This window comes from Monomorium pharaonis, chromosome 1 (genome assembly GCF_013373865.1).
Source record: "Monomorium pharaonis isolate MP-MQ-018 chromosome 1, ASM1337386v2, whole genome shotgun sequence".
NCBI classification, from domain to species: Eukaryota; Metazoa; Arthropoda; class Insecta; order Hymenoptera; family Formicidae; genus Monomorium; species Monomorium pharaonis.
The window spans coordinates 31,950,755-31,970,159 of record NC_050467.1 but is presented as its reverse complement, the minus strand read 5'-3'; the positions used below and the strand labels follow the sequence as shown (position 1 = coordinate 31,970,159).

Here is a 19,405-nt window from a genome sequence, read left to right as displayed (position 1 = left end):
AGAGAAATTCGTTCAGGAGATTCGCGCTGTCGAGGAAACATTACGAGATCAGAATTTTATTGTTATCCTTCCTGCATAGGTATCATTAGCGAACGATACAGAGTTTCTCTTTGTTTCTTTTTGTTGCGAAAATAATTTCACCGGTTTCGACGCGGCTGCTAATAATATCAGTTTCAAGTATTGAATTAAAAGTGTTTTCTTCGAATTTTCTTTTATACAGATTGTTTTCTTTATTCTTTTATGAAGATGTCGAAAATTTTCAATAATTATTCGTGTTTGTTTAACAATAGTAAAGACGTCTATTTCATACGTTAAAAATTTATCACGAGAATCATTCGAGAACCATCGAGCCTTACCCTACTACTAGATCTGCCGTCTCTTTCCCTCTCTCCTAGTAGACAACTCGAAGCGGAAGGACAGGAGATCTCCCACCGCTCGCGCAACCTGTGACGGCTGTGACGACGGGGGGGGCAAGCGCCAGCAGCCTAACTTTATCGGTTGCAATCGTTGCAATACGCGCGGTAGAGGAATTCACCAGAACATCCGGTCCTATTCCGGTCCTGAGCACATTACGCTTCCACGAAATCAGAATTTTGTCATTCTCTCCCAGATATTATCGGTAAAAGATGTATGATTTTTATTACTTTATTGAAAACTTTTCATTGCGCTGATAAAAATAGAATTTTGTTTTCTACAAATTATTGAAACCGCTTTGTGAAGTTTTCGTCAATTATACAACCTTTAAATCACGTAGATATACTCACTCATACTCATATATACTCACTCATATATACATAGGCTTTTTGCAATAAAGAAGCATTTCTTCTTAATACAATTTTTATTATATTTTTAAAAATTTGTTTCCTTTATTTCGTTTCTCTAAAAGTGCTTAATTCATTGAAATAAAACTTTTTTGCTTTTTTTTAACGTCTATGAAAAAACATTTGATAATCTAGACAACTTTTGCAAGTTTGTTTTTGTGATTAACCTTAAATTGTTGCTATATTTATTAACCATCTCATTTTCATTCTTTACTTTCAACAATGTCCCGTTGTTCTAAATTAAAATCTTTTGTGTGTAATTTTTTGTTAAATACGTTCGTTGTTTTTGTTAAATACGTTTTCACTTTGACACGCATACTAAAAGTAACCCAATTACGAAGAAAATTTTTGATTATTTCTGACATAGAAAGTATTGAAGTTATGCAAAATACTATGTTGTATCCCGACTTGATACATTTAATTAATTTTTAAATCGATATTTTTTAATTTTTTAAAAATCGATATAAATAAATCAACTTGAGTAATTAAAAATTAATTTTTTTTGTTTCAACGTATCGTCGAACACTTTTCACCTTCATTAGATGCGTTTATTTATTCTGTAACATATATTAAATCAATTAAAAGTTTGTCAATTATATCAATCACGTATAAAAATCTTGTTTCTCTATTCCTAAATATCATCAATAAATACTCAAATTTTATAATAAATTAATAGCACAAAAAATAAATTGACATGTAATATTAGCAGCTTGTAATATAAGTGTAAAGTTTATACGTTGTGCAGTCTTTTACTTTATTATTTTAAAATTACTTGACTGTCCTATTGATAATAGTATGTCAATTTATTTTGTATAGTTTAATTTATTATAATATTTAACTACTTACTGATGATGTGAAAAAAGAAACATAAGATTGTTATAAGTAATTGACATAGTTATAAAATATTTATTATGTGACAGGATAAATTAAGACACCTGATAAAGGCGAAAAATGTTCGTGGAAACGTTGAAACAAAATACAAGTTAATTTTTAAAGTTGACTCATTTACATCGTTTATTAACCTTTTATATTTTATTATTACATTTACAGATAGTAATGCAACGTTTACCTGGGAAACAAACAAACACTGTAAAATATTTTTATAATGGATACGTATATTACATAGATACAGGGGTGCCGGAACAATATTCCGTTGCGCAATGAAAAATTCATTAACCTGTCGCGCACGAATCTATGTAGAAGATATTCGAAATCTAGAGGCTTAACAAATTCAAATAGTGGAGGAACATAATCATCCAAATGATCCGTTATTTTTACTAAAAGCGGAATTTATCGAAGAATATGAAGTTGATGCACAAACTTCCTTCAACGATTTAAAAACTATCTACGATGAAATTAAACGAAAAGAAAAGTAAGTGTTTCTACACGAAGAGTACTGCATTAGTAATAGTTACTATATCTTTTGTAAAAAAAGATAGACTTATTTTTTAATATTTACATTAAAACTATAAAAAGTTACCACTAGAATAGTAAACAAATTATTTGTGTGTGCTGTGTGCGTGTGTGTGTGTAGCAACATATATATATATTATTTGAACCTATCTGTAATAGCAATTGTTCATAGTTGTAATGAAAAATTTCATAAAATGACAATTTTGTCTCTTTTTTTACAAAAGATATAGTAATTTTTTGTATCACAGTTTCCTAAGTCTAGAGTAATTAAATAATGTAAAGTGTACATTTAATACTATCTAAATGTATGTCGTTTTTACACAAGCTCTAAGTAATTCACTAAATACAAATAAACAAGTTTTAGAAAAAATAGCGAATTTTTAGATAAAATCTCTACCTACAATTTGTACAAGGGATAACAAAAAATAATTCAAATTATAGGTATCGTCCACTAGACGGTGTAATGAGCTATTTTATGCATTTAAAATGCAAAATGCAAACAGCTAGAAGGAAAAAGATAATGCCAATTCCAAACACCTTAGCTAAATTGGGAGAAATGTTGGAAGAATACTCCCCATTGTTAAATATTTATAAAGGATCCGTAGTTGGCACCGATGGTTCATTGGCTTTAATATTTATACACAACAATATGATAGAGGCACTATCCAGGTGTACGCAATTATATTGCGACGGAACGTTTAAAGTTAGAACCTTTTTAATCTATAATGCAAATAGTCTTAACTGTTATACAATATTGTAATTAATTTAAATTTACAGATAAGACCATTGCGACCACATTGTGCCTAAGTTTTTATTATCCATTTCAGAAAGATGTCTTTGGTGCGTAACTACAATTATTAGATAAATCTTATCTTAAATTTTGATATATTGTTATTCAAACAAACTTATATTATTTTATTGTAAAATTATTTTGAAAATATTAGAAAAGAAAAATGTTTACCTGAAATTATATAAAAATATTAATAATTTTACTAGGGTTTTCCAGCTGTTTTTACATTAACTAGCTCAAAAACCAGAGCAACGTATACTGCTATTTGGCAAAAATTATTTGAATTAATTCCTGAAATGCAAAATAACATTATAATGATCACTAGCGATTTCGAAAGGGCGCAGATAAACAGTGCAAAAGATAACTTCTCTGCAGCAAGAATCGCGGGGTGTCTTTTCCACTTTAAACAAGTAATTATCTTTTTTGACTTTTATTGTTTATAGCGTGTAAAAAGTAACATTAATTGTTTATATTTATTTGATTGTTGAAAAAAATAATATTTCATTATAGTAATATAATATTTCATTATAGGCTCTTGCAAAGAAATGGGGAGGCTTAAATATATCTACGGATTATGATTACATCTTGGAAAAAAGTTATGCGGTCGCTCATTTGCCATCTGAAAAAATAAGCGAAGGAATGGCACATATAATAAATCTGATAGATCGTGTATGGCAAAGGAACGAACCAGCCAGAGAGAAGTTGCAAAGATTCGGGACGTACATGCGAACATATTGGCTCCCATTATCGAATATTATATCGGTTTATAAAAAACCATGTCGAACAAATAATACGTGTGAAAATTTTCATTTACACGCATCGAAAACAATAGGAAATCGTCCAACTGTGTGGAAAATGCTAGGTAATTATGAAAATAATGTAAATTTGTAAATAAGAAAATATTATTAAAATAGATTTGATAATGTTAAAAATAAAAATATCGATGGAAATTCCAGATGAATTATGTAAAGTCATGAGCAAGATCAATTCAAATTATAGAAGCGTAGAAGCTGGATGTAGAATAGCCTACAATCGTCCACGGCAATTACAAGCAGCGGACTTCCAGATTCAGCAGGCTGAAATAGAATTTGAATTGGGACGGTAACTGAAACTATTTATTATTAATTTTTACCTTAGCAGCTAAAATGCAAAACAATTATCCTGTACTACTAAAATTTGTAATAATTTTTAGCTATACTGTTGAAGATTTTTTAACTAACGTTGCTGCTCAGAGACGGTATTATTTAGCGAGAGGTTAGTATTAACATTATTTTTTTGTTACTTAAATAATCAGTACTTTTGAAATTAAAAGAGAATTTTTAATTACGCCGTATTTACAATTTTTAGTATTTATGTATAATGAAAACATTAGACGTCCAGATAACGTAGTCGGAGAAAACATTGAGTCGGGCGACGAATTGGACGAAAATAATAGTCTGGAAAATGTTTCCTTCCTTCAAGATAATTTGAGCGCTGATGCTGGACCAGGTAATAGATTATAGCCCATAAGATCAACAATAAAATTTAGTCAATGAAATGTAAATCTCCGCAAAAGTTATGCAACATTTTAAATAAGTTTAAAGTTTGCATCATTGCAGTGCAATAAATTTTTTTTTTTAACTATAGGCAACCAAAGCTAACAAATAATTTTTGGAAGAAAAGTCTTACAATAATTTTATTAATAACAAATAAAAGGAAATAAAATTTCTTTGAAATGTTAATTTCTTTTACATTTATTAATTGAATTTAAATAATCGTTAATGTTTGAAATAAATATTTATAATTAAGAAAAATATTGACATGGACTTTTAATAAACTAAATTTAAAAAATTCTTTTAATTGTATAAACTTTTTTCTTAAGTAAATGTTAAATATTTTGATAATATTTTAAAGAAAATATTTATAAATATTTAACGGTTTTTTTTTCAAATTTATAATTAATTTAATTTTAAAATACAAAATACTTGACAATTTTTGACTGATTCTGTAAATATTGTATTATAATTTTTGTGTAACGTTTTATCAATTTATTATTAGGTGCTGCTTCCGAAAACGAGATGGTTATTCACAGACGAAGACGACCCTGCTTAAAATGATGGATAGAAAATGATAAAAACATGCTCCTTTCCAAATCATTCGTGATTTTGGATCCGTTATTTTACATATTATTCTAGTAGATCAACTCTACATTATTCCATAATATTCTGTCCTTTTATTCAATAATACTTTATAATATTCCATTCTTTTATTCTACAATATTTTATAATATTCTATTCTTCTAGTCTATAATATTTTATTATATTTTGTTCTTGTATTCTAAGATATTCAATAATATTCTGTTTATTCACTCTATAATATTTTATAATATTCTATTTTTCTATTCTATGATAATTCCATAATATTCTCTATTTTTACTGAATAATATTTTATAATATTTTATTTTCCTATTTTATGATATTCCACAATATTCTATTCTCCTATTCAATGATATTTAATATTATTTTATTCTCTTAGTATATAATATTTAATGATATTCTATTCTTACCTTTTATGGTATTCTATAACATTCAATTTTTCTATTTTATAATATTTTGTACTTGTACTGAATAATATTTTATAACATTCTATTTTTCTATCCTATGATATCTTATAATATTCTGTACTTGTACCAAACAATATTTTATAATATTCAATTTTCCTATTCTATGATATTCTATAATATTCTATACTTGTACTGAATAATTTTTTATAATATTTATTACACATATATATACAAACATCAACTTATTCATGTACTTACTTTTTATTTTACCGAAATACATACTTTTTTTTCTATATCACTTCCATTAGAATCTTGCTTTTGAGCTGCACAATTAAAAAATTATTTTATTGTTGTAGTAATTTTTAAATAAAATAGAGAGAATTAAATAAAAAAGAATTACTATGTATTACATTTAATATTTTTATTATAATATATCTTAATTTATAAAAAATACAAGTTTAACAACGATATTTTAGTTTTATATTTTAATTTTATTTAGGTGAGAGAACGTGTACACTTGATGCTATTTTATCTTTCTTCTTGATATGTTATTATGGCTGCTTTCATTTTATTAGTGACGAAATTGACACAAACGTCATTCTATCCTTCTTGGCATTCAATAAATAACAAAGACAAAACGACATTTGTGTCGACTTGTGTCACTAAAAGGAATTAAAGCAGCCTATATCTACAATAGGACCTCGCCTTTAATGTACTGATCCTGTACTATAAGTGCACTTCTTTATATATAGGGTGTCTGAAGTTAATTGTTCAATTGCTTATATACACCTGGGAAAAAATGTTTTATATAAAAACATAAATATATATAAAATATGTCTATCGGTCGGTATTCATAGTCAAATCTTATTTTAAGATCGTCTCAAGTAATGTCTTAAGATGCTTATACGGCTCTGTGATTGGTTGATGGCCTTAAGACGATCTTAAGTATAAGACTTGACTATGAATACCAGCCCATATATGTTTTTATATGAAACATTTTTTTCTAGACATATAAAACTTATTAAACTAATTGTGAGTAGCAAATTCTTCTACCATTTTTTTTTTTCAAACAATCACGTATGATAATGAAAGAAGATTGACAAGCTAATGCGCACGATGCAGTGCATAGGATAAGTTATTTAGCCGAAGTTTCATCTAAAATATCTAAATCTCTTGATAACCTTTTGACAACGGCGGGCGATGCGTATATTGGACAGTGAAGGCATATAATATATTATGTACTCGCCAGCATCACGAGACTGCAAGCTTGCCAAGAAATTCAGACAGATTTGAATAAGACTTGGATGACACTTTGGCTGTAAAGTTTGTCCCACTGCATCGTTTGCAATCTTCTTTTATCAATATCCAAAAATTTACATGATTGTTTAAAAAATAATACAGGACTTTTCTATTCACAATCAGTTTGACGAGTTATTCTACACGAGCAATTGGATACCATGTACATTTGTTCTTTAGGAAGTAATTCTGTGTTGTAAACCTGAGAAAACGTACATTTAATACACTTCAGACATTATTAGTCTCTCAATTTAAATTTCGCACTAAAAACTTACATCGGCTGTTACATAGCCAGTATAATTCTTCTTAGGTTAATAGTTTTTATAAGAATAAATAATAGTAGTAGAATTAGCGTTACTTACTACAGATTCTGCAATTTTTTTCATTACATTTTTGGGGGGGATTCTTCAAGAAGTTATTTTGTTTTCCTTTTATTTCAGCACTTCTTGTTAGAGTCAGATCTGATTTGCTTGTAACTAATTTTTCAGACTTGATTGGGTTTGTATGATTGTTCTTAAAAAGAGAGAATTTGTTATTGTAAGCTTTCATGGTTTTGACAAAAATTAGGTTTGAGTTGGATCGCCACATTTTTTGTATTTAAGACGACAAATGTTTCTTATTTATTTTTTTAAAAACTGTAATTTTTACTCCTCCATAAAAAGTTCGACTTTCCGTGCCTATAGAGCGGGACGAAAGTGACCTTTTTCACGCCAAGATATGGATCATGTAATTTTTGGAAAATAAAATTTTGTGAAAAGTGAAAAGTAAACACAACAATTCCATTGGCTATAATCATTAAGTTCACGTAAAACTTTTCATTTTTCAATTTCCGAAAATTACACGATTAATACCCAAAGTTTACTTTCGTCCCTAGGAAGAAAAAGTGATGTTTTTTGTCTTCGTATAGCGAACGAAAAGGTCTAACTCCGTTTACGCTCTACTCTAAAATAACAGGTCTAACTCCGTTTATGCTCTACAGTCTGGAAAGTTAAACATTTCCGTAAAGGTGTTGTGAAAAATATCGTATGCACAACGAGTGGCACCCGTTTGGCCACGTCAATATTGGCCACGTCAATATTGGCCACGTCACTATTGGCCACGCGTTAATATTGGCCACGTGTCATTATTGCCCACGCGTCAATATTGCCCACGTCAATATTAATCAATTTTTTTTGTTTAGCGTGGAAAGTCGCAAACCCATGTGGTGCAGAGAAATGCTTTGCGCGCGCGCACACACACACCGGGGGGGGGTGCAAGGGGGGCCTTCGGCCCCCCTCCCTTACCCACCCCGTCCAAGTCGCAAACCCATATATAGTAATGATGTGGCCAATAGTGACGCGTGGGCAATAATGACGCGGCCAATATTGATGCGTGGGCAATAATAACGTGGTCAATATTGACGCGTAGCCAATATTGATGTGGGCAAATGGGACGCTCCCTGCACAACGGATCGAAAGCTTTTTCAGACTCGTGTGATTGCCGCCCGAGTCGAAGGTAAGGGCGCCAAACTTCATACAAGGGAGTGAGTCCCAGATGCGCACAGTAACAGACGGACACCACCAATCAAATTCTATAAATTCATCCTAACCCTAACCAACCCAGCAATGATCTGATTGGTGTCCGTTTGTTACTGTGCGCATCTGGGACGCTCTCATACAAGGTCTGAAAAACATAGCTTTCTCTCCGTGGTGCACAATGTACTATTCAATATTGTAATTGCAAAATACTTACTTTCTTTATACCAGTTTTTGAAGTACAATTTTTTGTAATGGTTTTATTTTCTTTGTTACATGTGCTTTCTTTCTTATCTTTTCTATATGTTTTTTTTTCATCCGATGTTTCATTATTTTCATTTTCATTTTTTTCATTTTCATTCTTTTTTATCTTAGCAATTTTGTTCTGTATTCTTTCTTTTAAATTTACATCACCTTTCGAGTTTTTTAGATTTGTGCCACCTTTTGAGTTCTAAACAACAAATATATTATTTGTACAAATTTATCGGTTATTAGCAATTTATTTTTATTTAATTATTTTCTTTATGCGTGTAATCAGTTTTATGAGAAAAATATCAAATACCATACTGAAAATTATATGAAAGATATAGAATATATGTCACACTTTCTTTCACAAAAATTGTGATTGGTTTATCTGCGAGAACACAGCAGTTGTCCGGCGATTTTTGTCTATTTGGTAAATTATTTAAAAAATGTAACATATTCTGTCCGCAATTATATAAAAAATATAATGTACAAAATAAAGATAAATACATATGTAAAAGTTTATGTTAAATTTTATGTATCCTTTATATAATTTTCAGTAGACCAAATGCCATATATTATAACCTATCCACATACTTTATATTGCCATTATTATTCACATTTGAATTTATCAATATTTTATTTCTCAAAATTTTAATACAGATTACATAATATCAACATAAGAATAATAATTAGTTATCAAATACTATATTGTATTTATTAATAAGTTTAACAACAGTACCTGTCATTAATTATCATGTTCAGATATTGATGCTACATAGCTGACAAAATAATAAAATAATTATCCGTATAATTTATGAAAACGGAACTAAAATTATATCAGCCTTAATGTGCGTTTATGTGAACTTATAATACATCCGGCAGTCAAATTTGTCACGTGTTACATAATATTACTGCTAGAAATCAGATATTACCTAATATTATGTAAACTGCTAAAAGTGTTGCTATTATGAAATATGTAAACACCTAAAAAATAATGAATTTATTTAAACGTTACATTATTATACAAAATGTAACAATTCTTGGATTATGAATTGTACACATATTACACCTATCAGAATATTAATCATTTTTTTACCAATCATTCAAAATTGCAACATATAAGCAATGGTATATAAATAGCAATGTTTGTAAACATTTTACAAGCAAGTGTAACCAAATCTGCGAATCCCTAACAATTTATAAACTGCTAGAGACTCGCAGATTTGGTTACACTTTTGGCAATTAACATTATATTAAGTAACTTTTCATGTTTGTAGAATATACTCTAAAAATTTATTGGTAAAATGATAAAATTGATCATGAGAACAAAGACTACATTTTGCATGCAAAGTGAATGTTAAATATATGTCTTTATAAAGCTAAATCAACTCAATTGTCTCAAGCTCAATCAACATTATGTGTGATGTTCACATAAAAAAGACTTTGGAATTGGCATATATTAAATATTCAGTATTGAACAAATATGGAAATATTAATTGAAATTATCGAACAAATTTCCACTTAAATTATATTGTTTTAACTAAATATTACGTATACATATTTAGTTAGAAAAAGTTGAAATTTTACCATAAAAAAACCAGCTTGGACTAAACGGTATATATAAGAAATAAACGCATGCAATACTTTCAAATAAATAATTAAATATAACAGAGAAAACAATTTACATGTGATCGTTCAAGTTCTGAATCTGTGTCGAAATCTGTTGCAGTATCACACAGAGTCAACGGTAAAAATTCTACTCTTTTGCCTTTTATTTTCTCTTCTACCTCTTCTTTTGATTCTATTAAGAGAAAATTGCATTAAAATTTAACTTACCTGTGTTTGCTCTATAGTGATACAATTTTTAAAAAATATATTACCTGCATAAATTGCTTTCCCCTGTATTTTTCCAATAATACCGTTATAATAGTTACCGTCATCCCACTTTATTTTGTATTTTTTCTCAAAATCGATATTTTTTATATCAAAATTTCCTATTCTATCTACACTGATAGCCTTCTTCAATCCATCTTCATATTTGACGTACACGAACATGTTGCAAATAATTAGAACGATTTTGCCACGTGTTTTTGCTGGTATAACTTCACTCTACACAGCGTTTTGGTCTTCAGCTATCGTAGAGAATGTGATCCGTTATTTACATACTGTGTTTGTCGAGATATGCGGACTTCTTTTTTTCTTCCTTATATATATGCCTCATTTAGCTGCTATCGGGCAAAGATAGAGATCAATATTCAAATTTCTTCGGGTGAGAATACGATCAAGAAATTATAATAAGACGTGAACAGAGAACCTGAGATTCTCAGCCTGAGAATGCTTTCGCAGAGGGACTGTGTAATGTATTTGATCCGATCCAAGAAATGCGATGCCACGTATGTGTGTTATTTCAATTTGATGCTCGCAATGGCGGGAGATGTGGACAGAAATGCTCTTGGGCGGAAATCCGGCCAGCGGTCCGTCTCCGTACACAAGCGGGCAGAGGCGCTTACATAAGTCTGTTCATTTTCGCTGCTGTATATAGGGCGCGTTCCACTTAGGGCCATTCTACAATAGTCGCAAGTCGCCAGTTGCCTTTTGCGACCGCCAATGAACATTGAGCTTTACGTATAGAGCTCGATGATCAGTGGCTGCGTTCAGCAGAAAAAGCAGCTTTGCAACTGTTGTAAAATTCTTCAACACGATTGGTTCTTGCTCTTAGTTCCTGTTAGATCTAAACGTATAAACCAGTTTAAACGTATCAACCGTGTTGAGAAATTTGATTGTCATAGGAAGCAACTGGCGACTTGCGACTATTGTAGAATGGTCCTTAAGGCTCGCAATGACCGTAGAATCATTTTATCCTTGTTGTTTATTAAATATTAAACAAGGATAAACGACGCTCACGAGCATTGCGGACGTTAAGTGGAACGCCCATAGTGCAATATTAACCCAGGTAGCAAGGTGACGTTAATACGACGTCAATAATTCGTCATTTAAGGTCGCAGACGTCATGTTACCAAATTAAGACGTAATAGTAACGTCATTTTTTGACCTATTAATTACGTCAGTCATTTATCCATCCTACAACGTATTTCCGACGTCATATTCTTGACTAATTAATAACGTCAGTTAATTGATCATTTTACGACGTATTAATAAGATTTTATTAGTGACTAATTACTGACGTTAACTATAATTCTTTGTAATAATTGACGATTTGACCTCAAATGACAAATTATTGAGGTCTAGTGGACGACACCTTGCTACCTATAACTATCATTATTTAAAGATTGGTTAATAAACAACATTATTAAAATTAATATAATATTTTATATAATTAATACTATCAATATTTTAGAATCATCCCCAGGCAGCACATAATATTTATGATAAATATTTATTAATATTTATTAATATTTATTTTTTCAAAATATTATATAAATATTTTACACATATTTTATATATACGAAGAAAAAAATCTTTATTCAACATATTAAAATATAGATTAAATATTTTATATAATATTTATGGTAAATAAAAGATAAAGATTTGTATAAGTAATATTTTGTAAATATTTATAAATATTTCATAAATATTTTTATAATATTTATGATAAATCTTTATGATTTGTCAAATCTAAGACCACAAAAATATTTATAAAATATTTGGATAAATATTTATAAAATATTTAAATAAATATTATAAATATTTTATAAATATTGCGTTTTGTCTGAGGTATAATTTAGCTTTATCAAAAAAACAGAGCAAAAACATATTTCTATAAGTTATTCCACATGTTATTTTGCATATGTAAAAATCAGGAAAAAAACTGTAAATTTATATTTATTTATAAATATATTAGTTAACTACAAGTTTCATGTTTCTCGCATCTATTTAACTGATCTATAACAAATATGTATTCATGATCATCAAGTGTTCATGGATCATCACAAAGGGCTAGGTAGCGTACGATCTTCGAAGTCAAGCAACGTCGACGGCGGTTCAGAGTTGGATGGGTGACCGCGGAAGTTAGGCAATTCCAAATGTGACTATGGTGTGGTGAGTCGTGATGCTTGTTGAGAAACAACGTAGATTTTTTTTTACATTATAATTATGTTATTTCGATATTTTTATAATGCAAGTACTGCATATATAGGACATGTACCCGAAATATTTTCTAAAACGTCAAAATAACGGCTTTTACTACCTGGGATAGTCATAAAAATGACGTTAAAATGTCGTCTTTATTAAATGTAATCTAAAAACCTATGTTTTGTCATAAAAATAACAATAAAATACCGTCAAATGTACGATACTAGCTTCTTGAAAATGACGTCAATAATATGAAAATAATGACGTATTTTTGACGTCAATAAATGACGTCGTTAAGATGAGACAAATGTACGTCAGTTTTACGACATTTAGACGTCATTTTATCTCGACATTATGACGTCTGGTTCGTCATAAAATGACCAAAAAATGCCGTCAATTAGACGTCACCTTGCTACCTGGGAAGTTAGAAAAGGGCTCCCGCACAGACTTTTGCATAACGCATAACATAAATGCATAAGAAATTCGATTTATTGATCGGCTCTAAAACAAATATATTTTCTTTCATTCTAAAGGTTCCCGCACACACTTGCATAACGCATAACGTATGTACATAAGCAAATTGATTGGTCCATAAGCAAAGTGCATAAGAAATTCAACCAATCGAATTTCTTATGCATTTATGTTATGCGTTATGCAAAAGTGTGTGTGCGAGGGCCTTTAGAATGAAAAAAAATATTTTTGTTTTAGAGGCCGGAATTCATAGTCGAATCTTATTCAAGTTCCAGCTTAAGCACGATCTTGAGACGTCAATGCTGTTATTTCATTGGTTAAGTAAGTCTCAAGTCGGCTCGAAGCTAAACTTAAGACAATTCTTGAACTTAAGATCGGTCTATAAATCCCGTCCATTGTGCGTTGCTTCAAGACAAGGCTTAAACCATAAAACATGTCTTAAGATTATAAGGACGGAATTCATAGACCGATTTTAAGTTCAAGAATTGTATTTTAAGTCTAGCTTCGAGCCGACTTGAGACTTACTTAACCAATGAAATAACAGCATTGACATTTCAAGATCGTGCTTAAGATGGGTCTTGAATAAGATCGGTCTATGAATTCTGTTCTAAGTCAGCCATTCTGCTAAGGTCCTAAAGCTCAGAAACGACTTTAAAACATGATAAACATTGAACTTGGTGAACTTGACTTTGAATAACGTTGACAAGGCCACATCAAAATCAAATCCATTTTTTTCCATAATATCGTACCTACAACTATCATTTAAAACATTTTTCGTATTTAAAACCGTTTACGAGATTCCGGAAATAAGATCGAGACGCTCTATTTAAAAATAAAAATATTAATATTTTTCCAATTTATTTCAATTATGACAATGTAAAAATTAGACAGAGGCAAACAAAGATTGAGATTGAAAACACAGTAATTATATACGTAAAGATACGTAGATCTTATATAAATAAAGAATAACATAACCGTGTTTTACTCTTAATGCCCATTTGCTTTTATCTAATTTTGTAAAATTTCGAGAGTCTACTTTGAAAATAGTTACACATTTACCTTGATACTTATTAAAATATTATTTTCAATGTTTTCTTCTCACCTTTGATTTAATAATCAAATTATATTGACAATTATATTGATAATCTGTATCAATAATGATCAATATTAAAGACAAACCGCAGCCATAAACAATCTATCAACAATGAAGCCACCATAGATGTAATTTATGTAGACCGTATTCTCGTCTCTTGGATACGCTCGGTCTAGATATACCATATCTATGAAAGACACCATCCGAACAACCATAAAATTTATAAAGATGCATTTGCAAACATTACTCGAGTGCACCTTAATATCTATACTAAGTGACGTAATAGCGTCAAAAGTTTAGTAAAAGTTCAGTAAAGAAAAAAACATGGCGGCGAACGCAGAGGGATCTGAAGACATGATCGAAGATATTAATTTGTAAGTATACCATATCTCGTAAAAATAAATTGGCGCGAAGCACTACCGTGCCTCTTGATTAAAAAATTCTAAGAAATATATTAAAATTAATCCATTTTATTTCAGAATGATGGATACGGATGATGAAATTCTAGCCGCTGCAGCTTCTCTCAGATTGAGAAGCTGCATGTGCAGACTTCTCAATCTGAGAAGCTGCATGCTGTGAAGGATACGGCCCCGCCACCGTCACCGTCGACATCGGCCCCATCGCCGCCGCCGCCGACGACGACATCGGCCGCACCACCACTGCCACCGACGACATGGGTTCCACCACCACCGCCGCCGCCACAGACCCCACAGCCGACGACGACGTTGGCCTCTTCAACTTCGTGGTGGCCGTATTATTATTCAGCATGGGGAGGATTTGTGCCGCCTCCGCCACCACCACAAGCCTCACAGCCACAGCAAACGTGGCCAAAACGTAAGTAAAATGGCGCGAGGCACTGCCGTGCCTCTTGAAAAAAAAAAAAATTATAAAATAAAATATTTATTAATATCTTATTATTAATGTTTTTATTTCTTTTTACAGCTCCTCGCTGGCAACGCGCTGGTAAAAAAGTAAGAGGACGCGCGCAAGGCCGCGGGCGAGGCCGTGGAAGAGGCCGTGGAAGAGGCGGCCCACGGAATATATATTTTACATATTATAATTAAAAGGTAAGTAATATGGATACAAAAATTACTGTTATGTGACAGTAGCTGCGGATCATCAAGGAATTTCTTGATCCGCAGCTACTACCACATCACAGTGATTTTTAAATATAAAAATTACTATCATGTGACAGTAGCTGCGAATCATCAAGGAATTCTTTGATCCGCATAAAAATTACTGTCATGTGACAGTAGCTGTGGATCATCAACAAATTTCTTGATCCGCAGCTACTACCACATCACAGTAATTTTTAATACGTGTACAAAAACTGTCATGTGACAGTAGCTGTGGATCATCAAGGAATTCCTTGATTTGCAGCTACTACCACATCACAGTAATTTTTAATACGTGTACAAAAACTGTCATGTGACAGTAGCTGTGGATCATCAAAGAATCTTGATCCGCAGCTACTACCACATTACAGTAATTTTTACGCGTACAAAATAAATAATATTTTTTATTATTCTTCCAGTTCTGACGATCTCATCACAAGACGCTTGGTCTTCTTTCACGAGTGAAAAACTGATACTAATAATATAATCTGATACTAATCTGATAATAATCTGTTTTTTAATAATATATAATCTGATACTAATATAATCTGTATTTTTAATTTGAATAATAAATATATAGTTTCATGCATAATAAATATTATTATTTTCTCTCCTAATTACTGTTGCATGTAATCTAATAATCACATTAAATTTTTTTTTATTTGTAGTTAAATTAATCCTAAGTAATACTTACTTTTTCTTAATAGCGTTGCCAAAATTGATATGTTCCTTCTTTTTGTAATTTCTTAAACAATTATATATATATATATATATATACAGAGGTCTATTTTTTAAGAAGATTAAGAAAAACATATTTTTTTAGTAAATTTATCTGTGAAATTAATGCAGCAATCAATTTAGGTAAGACTTAACATGTTAAAGAATTAAAACATGTAATTGGCATTGTAAATGTCATTGAATATCCCAAAACACTTTATTATAATTAATACAATTCTTTTTAAATGTAGTTAAATTAAAATGTATTTTTTGTTCTTTTACAATTATTGGTAATAAATCTATTTTGTCCGTGTTTCACTTAATGCTCTTAGAACATACATATAATCATGTGCTGGCTTGTAATCTAATCTAGAGAGAAAGAGAAAGAAAATTAGAAGTAGTTAAGAAATAATAAAAAGAAAAAGTAAGAAAAGTAACATAAAGTAAGTTATTTACACATAAATAAATTATAATTATTGTGCTAGAAAGAGTATTATTGTTAAATTGAGAGAGAGAGAGAAATAACATAGTGTAGTAATGTCTATACATATACATATGTATATACATATGTGCATGTATGTACATATATATGCATTTGTGTGTATTTTATCTCTCTCTCTCTTTGTGTAAGTAATTCTTTCTCTGAATATTATATAATATAATTAGAATCAAAGGTCGGAAATAACAGTCTAGTCAACAGAATATATTATTTACTCGAAGGTACCAAATATAACGTAGTTTAAAAAAAAGATAGAATAAAGTGAATAGTTTATTCTTTTGCAATGTATTGAAATAGGTAAAAAGCATGAAATCTTGTCTGAAACAATACAGACTATGTCACCCAGCTGGCCTGCCGATGACATGGTCACAGGCTACAATGTCGGTGATATGTTTATATGGATGTCCAAGGATCATCTGTACGTCTTTGGCTGGTATTCATAGTCGGATCTCATATTTAAGATCATCTTAAGTACTATCTTAAGATGCCATCAGCCAATCACAGAGTCGTATTAGCATTTTAAGACATTGCTTGAGACAATCTTTAAACAAGATTCAACTATGAACATCAGCTTTAGTTTAGTAACTCATGCATTCTATGCAAGCCGGATAGATAAGGCACAGGAATATACCGATAAGGCTTTTAGTCAAATCGAAAAACTAAAAAGTAAGTATTTAAATACTTTGTTGTTTCCAAAACAATTTATTATAATAAAATTCTCTCTATACATTCATAAAGATACATTTAAAAAATTTGCTATTTGTAGCTAAATTATAATTATAAGTTTATAATTATGTTTACTGTTCTTTTACAATTATTGATAATAAATCTTTTTGTCCGTGTTTCACTTAAAGCTCTTGAAACATACATTCATGTGTTAGCTTGTAATAAGGGAAACAAAAGCGTGGCTCTTATTGTGAATGTGGTCTATGATGGCCTTTAAGTAACATAGGCTGTCACATACAAAGTTAACAAGCTTGAGAAATTTCCGTAAGAGCCAAACGTTTATTTCTCATTACAAGTTGGCACATGATTATATATTCCAAGAGCATTAATTAAAATATGGGCAAAATATGTTTATTATCAACAACTGTAAAAGAATAATCAATATTATAAATGTATCATACAATTTAACTACAATCTTAATTGTAAAATAGCAATAAATATAATGTATATTAAATTGATGCAAAGAGAATGAAAAGTAATATATAGGAGAATGACATGTCGCTCCATATTTGAAAAGTCAACTTATAGTTATTTTGAAATCTTTTATCTCATGTATGCTTTGATTTACAAAAAAATAAGTTAAAGAATAAAAAATATAGATAAAAATTTTAAATATGATCTTTGTAAATGTATGAAAAGAATTATATTAATAGAATAAATTGTTTCGGAAACAAAGTATTTAAGTACTTACTTTTTAATTTTCGATTTGACTAAAAACCTTATCTGTATATTTCTGTGCCTTATTCAGTTCACATAGAATGCATGACAATTACTAAATAGACAGACGTAGAAGTAATCTTTGGCATCCATCTCCAATATTACAGCTTGTGGCCACTTCATCGGCAAGCCAGCTAGGTGACACTAGCCTATATAATATGTTGTAATAATTTGAGACAAGATTTCACATATTTCACCTATTTCAAAATCTAAAAAAGATGGTTGTACGATATATTTAAGAGCCACACAGTTGCAATACGATATTTTTTAAAACAAAAATATAACACTTGTAACTATTCTTTTACCTGGCCTGCCATAAGATAATGGCATACTTGAAAAACTAGCAAGTACATCTTCAAATAATCCTTTTAATATTATTTTGATATCCTTCTGATTTTATGAATTAACCCATTACTTCCCAAGCGGACATTTTATAGTCGATTGGTTTTCGGCTCAGAAAAGTGATGAGATCATATGAAAACTTAAAACAAAATATGCTCTTCTACGTAAAAAGAGTTGCTCTTTCAGATTCCGGGGTCAAAATTTCAAAATTTTCTATTGGAAATTAAATATGACGGCTCAAAGTTGATATAAATTTTTTCATCGGCTATTGACTTTTTATAGTAGAAAACTGTGAAAAATTTTGTCCATGACTGTTGTAAACGATTGAAGTGACGGAGTTTGCCTCTTTAAAATATAAACTATGATTATTAATTGATTTTTTTAAATAGTTCAAGTAGTTCAAGATGGTGGATGCAGTATGGCGTCCAAATACATGGAAATCATATTTTATTGCGATATATGTGTGTGAATAGTCATTTCTCACATTTTCGAGGTCGCTGAGTACGAATCTTTGGTCAATTAGTCATTTTTCAAAATGGCGGATACAATATGGCGTCAAAATACATGAAAATTAGATTTTGTTGCGAACTATGTGTATCATATTACATCCGCCTTTCGAAAGATATAAATCAAACTCAAGATTCGTATTCAGCGACCTCAAAAACATATACAATTAGTACCCACGCACATAGTTCACAGTAAAATATGATTTTTGTGTATTCTGACGCCATATTGTATCCGCTATTTTGGAAAATAAAAAACAGACCCAAAACTTGTTCTCAGCGATCTCACAAATACATAAAATAAGTACTTGGAGGCATAGTTTTTAATAAAGTATGATTTTTATGGCATATTGTATCCGCTATTTTGAAAAATGAGTAATTGACTAAAGATTCGTACTCAGCGATCTCGAAAATGTGAGAAATGACTATTCACACACATATATCGTAATAAAATATGATTTCCATGTATTTGGACGCCATACTGCATCCACCATCTTGAACTACTTGA

General features: G+C 30.2%; 1 pseudogene; it reads left to right on the top strand.

Moving 5' to 3' along the window:
- Positions 1–311: 311 nt before the first annotated feature.
- Positions 312–5,120, top strand: LOC114254128 (annotated as a pseudogene).
- The last annotated feature ends 14,285 nt before the right edge of the window (positions 5,121–19,405 follow it).